General features: G+C 37.2%; 1 protein-coding gene across 1 annotated transcript in view; it reads right to left on the bottom strand.

Annotated features, from left to right (window-relative positions):
* The window catches only part of ABCB1 (ATP binding cassette subfamily B member 1), a 49,202-nt gene extending 39,951 nt beyond the window's left edge, over nt 1–9,251 (bottom strand). The window contains exons 1-3 of the mRNA XM_041408615.1: nt 9,082–9,251; nt 7,538–7,654; nt 1,036–1,151 (exon numbers count right to left, since the gene is read on the bottom strand). The gene's annotated coding sequence lies outside the window, so the exon portion shown is untranslated. The remainder of the gene's footprint in view (nt 1–1,035; nt 1,152–7,537; nt 7,655–9,081) is intronic.
* Nucleotides 9,252–13,196: the final 3,945 nt, after the last annotated feature.

Raw genomic sequence — 13,196 nt, 5'->3', positions numbered from 1 at the left:
GCTTTCCTTTAACTATGCTGTATGCTCAGCTACAGGATAATTCCTATTGTAGTTGCTGGACCTTTTATTTTTCCTGGATGAAGCATGAGAACAAATCAAGTTAATGTAAACATCAAGCTTCTATTTGTATTTAAAAGGAAATGTTCTGTTCTGAAAAGCGTGTTTTAAAATTACAAAACTTCACTCTTACTGTCTGTGATTTGATTTGGAGTTATTTTTTTATTCTTATAAGGAGGACTGCCACAAACCAATGTCACTGGATTTCTACCACTAATGTGCTAGTTTTCAGCTTTACAAACTCGGCCTTGTTTCTGAAAACATAATCATTACTTGCTGAATAGCTGCATTTAAAGTTATATTATTACTACAGTTAAAAAAATTAATTTAAAGAAATATAATACAGAACATTAGGGCTTTAAAAATTCAGGACTTTATTTTACAAATGAAAACTGATGGGAAAAGATAAACAAAATTACTTTTTGTGCAGGTGGAAAACATTTTTCCCACTTAAATCTGAATAAAATATATAATAAATATGACATGTCCAATTTTTTGTCCATATAACTTTTCTAGGCAAGGATATGTCTGGTGACATTGTAACAGTACAAGTAATCCTTCCCTCGCTGAGTGGCTTTGATTGGACAGCCACTGTTTGCCATGCACAAAGAGCCCTTTGTAAACTGAATACACACAGCTTAAAAGTATTCAGCAGTTACTGATTAGTTACCATACATCACCATTTTTTGATAACTTGAATTAATGAAATATTAAACTGAGTGTTGGTATATCCAATGCTCTGAAGCAAGAAACAGGGAAAATCTTTGTGGGCTAAGAAGTCCTCAATGAGGTAAGGTCGAGCTGGTTTCTACTGCCCCTGGAATGGATTCTCATTGGGACTGAATTACCAACTTCCAAAGCCCTGCTTTTCCCTTAGGATTTTATTTATTTTCATGATGATATTTTTTTCTCTTGAATCCCTAAACTGCTGCTTAACTCCATTTCAAGAGACTTACCCCTGTCTGCAACCTTTCTTACCTTGCAGAACCCCAGTTTTATCAACTTCTTTGCATCTCTTGCTCCAAATTAGGCAATTTTCTCAAAAGTCTGAAAGATGGTTACACTTCTGTCTTGGATCACAGACAGCTGAACACCTGAAAAACAAGAAAAGGAGTTTACAAAAGGAGTTTCACTACAAATGAAATATGTAAGAGCATTGATATTATATTTTATGCAGAAATCAAAGCTGTTGACTTATTCCCTTGTACAATACTATTCAAAGCCATATTTGCTAACTGCTTGCATTCTATTCCATACTGTGTGTGAAATGTCTAGATCACACAGGAATTTATGAGACTGAAAAACCTCCCATTCAGCTTCTTCCCAGTAATACTGAATTTCAAGTTTTTATTTCTATAGCTACAGTTCATTGTATGTGGAAGACATATAAAGTCAAAATGCCATCCTGTCCATCCTCCCTCCTTCAGATCACATCAAATATTACATATTAATTTCTTAACAGGTGTTTGAATTCTGTACCTCCACTGTTAGTTTCCAAAAGCAAAGAGGGAAACTTCAGACTATCTGAACTGTTGAAGAAGATGAAACAGGAAAGCCTTATAAATATGATTGCCTGGCAAAAGATTTTGAGAAGATGGAAACGATAAGCAAGATTGAAATGAAAGTAAGCTTTGAGATACCTTAGTTACTGAACAACTGGAAAACAATGGTATGGCTGGCTGAAGGTAATCTCCTTTTGGTGGAACAATACCCTCTGCTTGCAGACAGGTCCAAGGGTCAGAGCAGACCATCCTAGCTTGGCAGAAGGGGTCCAAAGAGTAGTTTTTAGGGTTTAAAATGTAACACAGTATGGCAATTTAAGTATTCGTATAGGCTAGATGTAAGTGCTATAGGATTTGTATCTTATATTAGATTGGTTAGTAAGAATTAGAATATTCAACACAGAAGAAGACTTACTGTATTGTAACGGGAGCCATTCATTCTTTCTCTCTTTACCACGCTCTTGCATTCATTCTCTTTTCTCTTCCTCCTCTCTCATTCTCTCTCTCTACCACTCTCTTTACCTCTCTCTCTTGGGTCTGCTCCGAGCTGTGGCTGGCAGCTCCAAGCAGGGCCCCTGCGCCCACGCCCTCTGCAATAAACCGCAAGTTCCAAGACCTGGCTTCAGAGATCTCTCGTCTCTGTCTGTCCCGACTGTCCTACCCCCTGCCGCTCCTACCCTGAACTACTTGGAGGTTTTTTGGATGTCAAAAATGAATTGTCCTTGAGACAAGTTAGACCTGTTACCCCTTCCCTGTCCACAACAAATAGGAAGAACTTCTTCCACTTCACTTTACAGTACTTTCAAAATTTTAATGTTGCTTTCACAAGTGTTGCCTGTTGTCTCTCAAAAAAACAAAAAAAAACCAAAAAAACCCAAAAAAACCACAACAAAAACAAGAAAACCAAAGCCCAAACCAAAAGAAACAAACCTCCCTGCACCCTCATCCCCCCTCCCCCCATCCCCCAGTTGCTATAACCCCTCTGGGCAGAATTGGTTCTATTGATCTTTGACATTACTATCCTCTGGACACAAACTATGCCAAAGATTTGGGTTGTTTTCAGGAAAGTAGCCCCAAACTAGGGGTTATTTCAAGAATAGGTAAATATTTCTAATTTCTGTAAGTAATTTGACTTCCATTTTCTGTGGCAGCATGGAAGTATACTTACTTATTTTATTTGATCTTAGACATTGGATTTTGTAGCTGCGGTGAAATGACCAAAAATAATCCTCTCTTAAGACATTGCTTATGTCACTGTGACCACATTCTGCATGCTATCTTTAACCACAATCAAATTGCCTTGTTCCTTTTTGATGTTTACTGTGAAACAATGATAGTGCACTCTAAGGTAAATGTGTTTCTACAGGCAATTGGATACACAGACACAAATTCATAGGCTCCAAAACTTTCAAACAGCCATAACCACAGACAATAGAGGTAATGCTCCCTCATGTAATTTCTGCTTCCAGAAACATCTTCCACATGCCACACACCTCTACTTTACATGTCAACACCTATGATGCCTGACAGCAATCCAGGGAGACTCCCCAGGAAGATTCCAGTTATGACATCAAGATATGTCTGCATGTGATCCTTTTGCAAGAAACAGTCCTAAAGAGACTGGAGGAAATAGCTCTTCACCATGCAGGACTCCAGCAATTACAAAATCAGATTTCTCTCTTTTGTGACCAACTACATTGTGGCTACAGTAACTGAAAAGGCAATTAGTCTTTCTAGTGACTCAGATTAGATACTCTCATGTCTGATTCATCTACCTGCATCTTCTCTAAGTCCCCATTTCCCTAATTCCATACAGGATCTTTAATCTTAATTTCCATAAATTCATCATAACATCATTAAAATGTATTTTGATTGCAACAAAGTTTATAGTTCTATCTGCAGATATTATCCTTCTTAAGGGAAAACCAACATTTTCCCATACGCTTCCCACTGAAACTTGAATTTATTAGACTTTGCATAGCAAATCCAGATTTCAGGGCATTTTTCTTATTCATTTTTTACTGTTGTCTAAGTATAAACTTTGTATAAAAGTGACATAACATATTAAACAGTAATGCAATCAATGAAACTTAAGAAGTGCTAATCATGGCCAAACTCATATTAATAATATTAGGAAATTCAGACCTTCCTCCCAAGAAACAGAAGAAAGCACCCATATAAGATATCTAACTAATCAGCAAGCCTCAGAGGTCTTCCTCAATGTTCCTTCCCTTCCCTGTGAGGACAGTGAAATCACAACATATCTTCCTACTTCCCAGACAGAATGGAAGATAAAGGCTGCAGGTCAGAACCAGACAGACTGGCAGGTGGCTCCCCAGATGTTGATATTCATGGGGACCCTTGAATCACAAGGCTTTGGACAGTGTTGCAGCACCACAAAATTATAATTGAAGGAACAAAGTGATCTCTGCTCATATTCCAACCTCCTCTCTCTTTGCACTCTAGACATCCTCCTTTCTGACTCAGCCCTGTCATGACCTCTGTGCAGTTTACATTCTGCTTTCATGCAATGACACGTGACCCTGTGTGAGTGTCACAACAGCAAATTTAATTCCTTGATTTGGTTTTATAGTCAACAATAAATCACGAATGATTAACAGCTCACCCTGATTAAGTAAGGTGTTCAGAGCAGTCCTGTTTCTATAATGCCACTCACTGAGAGTACATGAGTTTGTCAGTCTGGAAAACATCCAAGAAAGCAATTCTCAGCACCTCATTCAAGCACCTAGTCAAACCAAGATACCCCTTACTGTAAGAACAAATCTACTCTCCTTGCATTCATCGTCTGCACCTGGCACACAAGGAATGCTGTTCCAGCAGAAATTAGGGAACCTAAGGCAAATATCCTAAGGATTCAGAGATTCCCTGTGGGCAAGGTATGCTTATTAAATGCTACTGAGATTCCTCAATGGGAGCATCCTCTGGGGTTCTCTGAATAGTCAGTACTATGAAGCAGAACCAAATTTAGAAAACTGATCTTTTTTACACTACCTCTCGTGAGTATCTATGGGACTTGGCATGCAAAAAGATCTTTTTATCTAACCAATAGAAGAAAAAGCCTGGCAGTGACTCCATGTCATGGGCCATTTGCAAAAGACAAATTATAGGACTTTTCATGGTGTCTGAAGATGGATATATTGCTAAATTATCCCACACCCTAAAGATGACAAATGATTTCTGCAGTGATCACGCATGGCTGACAATCAGTCCATGAAGACATCCACTGCGCTGGAAGTTATAAGCAGGTGTGAGCAGAACCAGGCCAAGTCCTGTAATGAAAATGATTCCATGGTATGGTGCACAAGAGGGAGGAGAATGTATCAGCCTAGGTTATTTATGGAACACCTCAGCAACACATTAGCAAAGAAAGATGCTTATTACTGTGTGTGACAGGACTAGAAAAATTTCTCACACACTAATGGCATAATCTAACGTGTATATGAAATGGTATGTTTTCAAGAACAAAAATTATTTAAATACACTACTTTATTTTGTTCCAAATACATAAATGACAAAATCTCTTTCTGAATACTGGTGTGATGCATTGTTCCACAGAACAGACTTACGACCTACTTTCCTAATAGATGTCCACCTATATTCATATATCAAATAAATGGAACTATTTAAGAGTGGTAGGTGTCTTAGGGAAAGCATGTGTACATGTTTCCTTAAGGCCTAAAAATTAAGCTAAGCCTAAGTCATCGTGAGTGCATGGTCTTTTCATGCACTGGGGGTTGGATTATGTTATTGCATTAAATTTGTTCCAGAGTTCACCTTGCTCCATTATCTATCACTAGAACTGACAATTTCCTCTGTTTCACAAAAGGGTGAAGTTGGGCAAACAGAATAATGCTTACATCAAATTTCATAGCAAGATATTCCCCATAAATATTTTAACCCCAAGAACAGTAAAAGTTATCTTGCTCCTTTTTTATGTGCCACCACTATGGTTGTCATTAAAACATCCTTTGTGCTACCTCAATATTCATAGTAGTGGCTATTCTGATAATGGTAAACTAAGCAAACTGATCTCCTCCCAACAGATCACATGGACACGTAAGGACCTGATTGTCATGCCATATCAGATGACTCATATTAATGTTAAATCATGATAGGAAAGAGAAGAAAAGAATAATTACATTGTTCAACTCTGAAAAATCCCCTTCTTCTTCATAATATTTAGATGAATACATAAAAAAGAGGGGTGAACAACAGAAAAGGGGATATATATATGTATATCTTCTATATCAGCAAAATATGAGTGGAAAAAATGGCAAATCTTACCAAAATCTTACCTCTGTTGTGCATCAGTTTTGATCTAGCTGATAATCAGAACATTCAGGCTTTTGTCTCTCTTCAGATCTGGGTGTATAATACTAGTCTAATGGTGTTTAAAAGTAGATTCTCAGTTTCTGATTGCTAGGTTTACCTTATAGTTTTTCCAGTGAACCATTTACTAACTTGAAGACACACCCTGAAACCTCTACCGCACAGATGGATTTTTGCACACTCAGAAAGCCATTCTACTTCATCCCCAGTCACCCAGAACACAACTGTCAACTATACATACAGAGATATAAGGGAAACTCAGACCACAACTATACTGAAAATTCAGGTTAAAGTGGCAACAAAATAGGCTTTTATGATCTAGTTATGTTGTTCTAACCAAAACAGTGGTACAAAAAGAATACACCTCGCTGGTTACTCCTGCTTGGGTTGTGCTGCTCCTAAAATGTGGGAGATTACTATAACAATAGCAGCTGACCTGTCTGCAGAGCAAGCAAGAGTATTTGCTTAAAACTTGAGGCCACTGAATTCAGAAACTTTTAAAATGGGGCTTTTGGGACTAAAGCTTTCCTTAACTACTAAAGATGGCACAGCCTCAGAATGGAGTATGATTATCATCTCTACTGCAGGTACAATATCTAAATTTCTGTAAGAAATTCAGGAGGTAGATATCTCAGAACAGTTATCTAAACAATGACAGGAGACTTGGCTAATAGGTTATTCCACTTAGAATGCTATGAGATTGTAAAATACTGTGAATCCTGGGATAATTGTTGGTATTGTCATCTCGGAATGTATCTGATCAAATAGAGCCACTGTCTTTCATGTAGCAGTGGTACAAGACTTAAGCTGGCAAGATCAATTATCAGACTTGGGAATCAAGCAGAGCTACAATGGAAAGAGGTGCAAATTCAGCTTCAGCAGGCATGGACAAGGAAAATGGACAAGGTAACATAGGTAAGAAAAAATACAAGGAAATCCCAGTTCTGTGGGTCTCCTAAACAGTCTACAAACTGTAGACATTACAGACTGTAATTTTCAGAAATACAGCCTTAAATGACCCACAGTCTCCATTTAAGATAACAATAAAAAGGGACAGAAAAGGAAAAAAACAGTCTTCAGTGTGGGTTAAGCTCTTTATGTAAAAAGTGGTGGTAATGGTAACTGCAAAATATTATTGGAGAACATGGTAAAAACATCCTTTTGCAGACATCGATGAAAATTCAGGAAGAAAACATGGTAAAATTTGAGAAAAAGAGGAATAGATTTTAGAAAATAGAATAGAATACATAAATTCCTTGCTGGCTCATTTTGTCAAGCAAATAAAAAATCATGAAGAATGAAAACTACAGAAAATAATAGGTCCCTCTCAGCTAAGCCCTCAGACATCATCTCTTCCTCTCAGTAACAAAGACTGGGGAGACTCTGCTGTCTATTTGCCCCTGGTCAAGTGGTAAAATTACAATATAACCAATGGAAATGGCCAATAACCATATCAGTACTGGCTGGTCAAGGGAAGAATGCTAGCTACCACTAGTGCCATGATGTTAATTGATACTGTAATGTCAATAACCACTCTCCTCAACAAATATTTGTTCCAGCTGTAGCCCAAGAAATAGGGAAAATGATAAAACTTACTGCATTATATGCATGAATGGATGTTCAAGTACCTGTATTAAGATCTCTGCCTGATGTTAAATAGCTGCCAAGTTCAAGAGTCTCCTTCTCCTGTTTCTTCAGGAATGGGAGGATCCCTCTTAGGAACACCAGGGAATTATTGGCACAGCCTTGTAAAAACAAAATGGATTAGCTACAGATTTTGCTACGGATGTTTGTGAAATTGGGCCTGGCCAGTGGGAGGTGAGGGTGGAGTGATTCCTGCAAGTCATTGATGCTTTGTTATCAAGAATCCGGAGGAAGCAAAAACAGTGGATATTTGGGTAACAGAATTTCCTCAAGTTTTGTGTGTCTGTAATTTAAAATGTGAAAAAATAGAAATTGTGTTTTAATGGCAAAGGAAGGACTCCAATCCACCATCAACAAGTTTACTGGTAGGCAAAATCTTAGTACAGAAAGCTATTATTTTAACATCCTATTTGTCCAAGGTTAAAAGCAAAGAAAAAAAGCTAAAAGTGAGATTTTTAACACTTAAATAATGTAGCTATCTCTCAGGTTGTTTGTGTGCATGAAATTTGTGTAACACTAAGCAGATTATTTGACTATTTTGTTACTGATTTAGCCAGTGCTTTCTTTGCAATTCCACTGACAGAGCAGAGCTGGTAACAACAAACACTTAGCTGTAAGAGAAAGTAAGGTTGTTTCATCCATGTTCCTTCAGACTTTCTGATCAAATACAACACATATGCATGGAATTACCATCAGAATGTGTTATGTTATACCATGCATGAATGATATGCCAGTACACATAAACAATGAAAGTTTGGGAATATACTCAAAAAGTAGCCAGCATTACTGAAAACATAGGTTTCAAAGATAATCATGACAAAACTCAAGTACATAGGCTTCAAAGCTAATCATGACAAAACTCAGATACAATCTAAAGTGAAATACTCAGTTTTAGGTCAAAGGAATGGTGATGCTGGCATCAGCAAAGGGTAGAACTGACTATGAGAATCCATGCATGAAAAAATTGTATTTGTTTCACTTTTGCAGCTGCTTACATTTTTGTGAGAATCATATTTGCAGAAATGAGTAAACCACTAATCAAATTAGTGAAGAAATCTCACAAAAAAGAATGGAAAGAATAAAAAGAAGTAAAACTGCAATCATTCAAATGCTGGCCTTTAGATGCACATTACTGTAAGCTGTTTCACATTACTGTTCAGCTGCCACTACTGATCTACATGGTGCTATTTAAAGAACACAGAAATTGAACTATTTTGCTTTGAGATTCTTAAGATTTGTGGGGAAAAAACTGTATTCCTTATTAAAAAACATGTTTAGCATTAGTATAGGTAACTAGTTTTGGATAGACATCACTAAAGGCTTTGCAGCAGTCCATATCGCACATGCTCCAATAGAGTACATATCACACATGCTTCACTGAAGTACATAATCAGTGGAAAAGTAAAAACCCAGGCCAGCTGATGCACACTGGCTTTTATAAATAAGTGCTTTCTGTAGAAGAGGGAAAGACTTTATCACTAGCTCTACGGGGTTTTTAACCACTGGAAAGAACAGAAGTGCACTTTACCTTTTTATGTGTCTCTCACCAGATATAAGCTCCGTTATTCATTTCGTACCACAGGTTATTCAGTGTGGTTCACAAATGGCTCCAGTTTTTATCAAAACTATGGAAAATCCTCTATTAGATATGCTGGGAAAAATAAAAAGGACTGTCTGCCTTCACTTTGCGCAAGCAACAGAGCCACAACCTCTGCTAATGATTTTAAAAGAGAAACCCAAAGGAAATGACCTAGCTTCATACTTAGTTTCAGACCGGATACATCAAGCTTTAACTATTTGGCTACCAAAGTAGAATAAAAATCACCTACAAACACAGAATGGAAATCTGGTAGCCTCTCCATCATGGAAAGGAAATCCTGAACATAGGATAATAAACACAGAATGGGGGGGGAAAAAAAAAAAAAAAAAAAAAAAAAGCAGGTCATGTAGAAGTCTACCAAAAAGAAACATACAGAGGTAGCAATACTGGAATTATAGTCAAGCACACACCTTTGCCAAGGTTGTGGTAGTCCCAGTAGATTTGACATTGGAAGAAACACCCAGCCCAGCTGGTAAACAAACTGAAGAAAGTTATAGAAAGTAAGGTATACAAAGATAGAACAACTTTACAATATGGAAATGAGGGTTAATGTAGGAAAAGTTTAATAACTGGAGCAAAGTAAAATAAAACAACAACAACAACAATAATAATAGTAGTAGCAGTAATAATGAAAGAGAGAGAGAGAGAGGGAGATAAAACCCAGGAGAAATAAGTGATGCACAAGATAATTGCTCCCCACTCACTAACTGATGTTCAGCCTGTCCCTGCACTGCGATCGGCTCCTCCCAGGCAGCTCCCCCACCTTACAGGATGTTCTGTGGTAGGAAATATTCCTTTGGCCATCTCAGGTCAGCCATCCTGACTGTGCTCCCCCTGCTCCCAGCTTCTTGTGCAGCTCTTCACTGGCAGAACATGAGACACTAAGAAGTCCTTGATTTAGGGTAAGCACTACTTAGCAACAGCCGAAACATCAGTGAGAAACATCAGAAGAAAATGAACTCTATCCTAGCCAAACCAGGACAAACAGACTACACCAGAATATGTGCAGTCTCACCTTAGTCCCACATACCATGCAAAGTGGGACTAAGCATGGTTTCCTAATTCTAGAATCACTGACAAATATGGTTGAGGTAGTTCAGTAAAGAAAGCTATAGCAAGTGTACCACCATGCAGGCATTTATCATTGTATTTTCCAGATGCAATTTAAACCAATAAATTTATTTGACACAAGGAACATATATTCCAGGGAAAATCATCAAGGAATTATGTGGAAGCCTGTGAAGAAAAGAAGGGCTCCATGTTGCTGTGAACTTGCAGTTCAAGGTAAACTGAACGGTCCAATGGAACTATAAAAATAGCACTAAGCCAAAAAGTGAAAAATTACAGAAGGGTTTGGGATATTGCATCATCTTGTCATTGTAATGACCTGTGAGCCACAGCTTCTCCCAATTTCATGTGATTTAGAGCTATGCCTGGGAGAAAAAAAGTCTGCCCAATGTTTTAACTGAAGAATAGCTACTGACCCTATCTAAACACATGGAAAGAGATTAATGTTGCTATAGCAACTTAGATGGGAAGGAATGCTCAATGCACTAATAAACAAGCAAGAATGAACTACTACTTTGCAGAATGGCAAGCAGGGTGGTGAGTAATGTTGCATATTTTCCACGCAAGTTTACAGACTAAACCGTAAATGGGATGAACCAGCTTCAATTATAAACAAAGTAGGATCTTACGTAGGATAAGACAAACTCATAAGCAGGATCAAGATAAACTCATAAACGGAAAATAGCCTAAAAATAGCCTAGTTGCAGTTTAAATTTTAATTATGGCAAGGTAAATAAGCTAACAACAACAAGAGTGTTATGTTATAAATGTTGCTATTAAAATTTAAGAGTACATAAGGGAAGTCGCACCAGAATTATAGACAGCAGAAAGGCTTTTAAAAGAAGCAGCATAAATTAATTATTAAGTTTTGTCTGAGTGAAGTTTGTCTGCTCTTATTTTTATTATTAACTATGTTAGGTTCAAAATTGTGAATATTTGCTTGCATAACAAGGGAAGTAGTAAGCACTCTGCTCTTTATTGATAATAGACCTTATCTGTAGTGACAGTGGAAAACTCTTTGAACCAAAGACAATGAAAACATTAGATACATGTCTTCACTACTTTAAAATTGTGGGAAAAAAATGTGAGGGCTAAACACAAACATCTATGTTCCATTATGCCAAAAATTATATTGTGATTTTAATAAATGTCTCTGATTTTAAGGGAATGTATTATGGGCACTTGAAGCAGCATACAAATTTAACTTGCATATTTTATATCTATTTACTTGGATAAAAATCAAAGTAATGCACAAAAATTGTGATGGAACCTGGACAACCTGAAATATGAGTGGAAAACTCATAACCAGAGACAGTTAGACTAAGAAAACCAGAAGTGAAATGGAAATCAAAATTAAAAAAAAAAAAAGTCAAATGCTTACTTCACAGCATTTTGTTCTTGGTATGGTTAACTTTTTTAACTAAAGATTCCAGTTGAGAGAAAATTCAAAATTTTATATATAGAAATGCTATACAGTTGCAACAAATTAATTAGAGTGCATGTTGCTGTGAACAAAGCATTTACTCCGACTTTTCTAAGGCAGAACAGATATACTGCTTTTATTAAAGGGTCATTGCAACACTGACCCAGAAATGGATTTTGTGTGACTGAGTACAACAAACCAAGAGTTTTTATGGATACCATTTTAGAGGGAGTAGAAATGGTGACTGGAATTTTGAACACAATTATATAGAAACTTTGACTTGTGAGTTATCAAAACTGGAGCATATTATAAGCAACATTCAAACCCCAGGAAATAAAAATACATATAAGTAAATAATTGAATATTATTTATCTGAGATGTAGCAATGTTACAAAGGAATAAAAATATGGATAGAAGTAGCAAAAATAATAGTTTTAGAGAAAAAAAGGCACTGAAAGTAGAAAGTGCTATTAACATTATTAAACCATCAGTAGACTCTTTAAGCAGTAATCACCAACACACATCTTATGGGCACTCAGACTGTAGGATACCAAATAGCGTCAACTATTGAAATGGAATAGAGATGTAATTTTAGGAGAGAGGAAGGCCAGATCCCATACTGAAGATGGCATAGAGATGATTGTAAAACAGCGCATGCACAACCCACATTGCTATTGCCTGAAGAGGTGTTATCAGTCACTGTGTGGAAGGTAAGGGGCTTTACTGATGGGCTATTAACAGATTCAGGAAAGAATGTAAGAAACAGGGTTATAGTCACTGCTCCTGTCCCAGAGAAAAGTGTCTGAAGAAGGCTCCACAATGGAAACAGAGTATTACTCCTACAGTAGCAGTAGCTACTTGAGTGTGGACCCAAATAGTTAATGATTCCAGGACCTATGATACCTAATACAGATAAACATAATTGTTTCTTTGTATTTCAGTAGAAATTGTCAGAAGACTGTGCTTTGTGTAGAGAAATAAGTATGCCATGCTTCTCATCTATATAATTTTGGGTAAACGTTTGCAATATTCACTTACACCAGCAGAATTATAATATCCAGAACATGAGCACCCTGGGGATAACTGGCATCTTTATAATAAAAACATTAAGGAATCATGGAAAACTGAGCAAATAGCTAAAAAAACCCTGTCACAAATAAGCACCAAGCAGTGAAAGGACATATTGCTTCAGAGAATCAACAACCACTAAGATCAGGAAAGAATAAAGAAACCTTGAATCTACTATGGTAATTTAAGAGGACAGTCAAGCACTGCTAAAAGAATCCAATATTTTAGCCATAAATCATTGCCTGTGTGTTAACTAGATATCTTTTTGTTCCAGCTTGCAGTATGTCTTGTAGTGTGTGACAGAAGACCTGGGGCTATCTGGAGCTATACAATTGCAAAAAGACCTACATAGATTTTGCAAGAAAATCTCAAGACTGAAGCAGGGTGACAGTGCACTTACTTGCTCTGAGGCAGTACCTAGCCTTGAGCCAGCAGAGTGTGAGACTGTGGGTTCAGAATCACAGAATGGTTGAGGCTGGAAGGC

The sequence above is a fragment of the Onychostruthus taczanowskii genome, unplaced genomic scaffold (genome assembly GCF_017590055.1).
Source record: "Onychostruthus taczanowskii isolate IOZ18803 unplaced genomic scaffold, ASM1759005v1 scaffold3, whole genome shotgun sequence".
NCBI classification, from domain to species: Eukaryota; Metazoa; Chordata; class Aves; order Passeriformes; family Passeridae; genus Onychostruthus; species Onychostruthus taczanowskii.
Note: the sequence above shows the minus strand (reverse complement) of the source record. Positions and strands in the feature narration are given on the sequence as shown.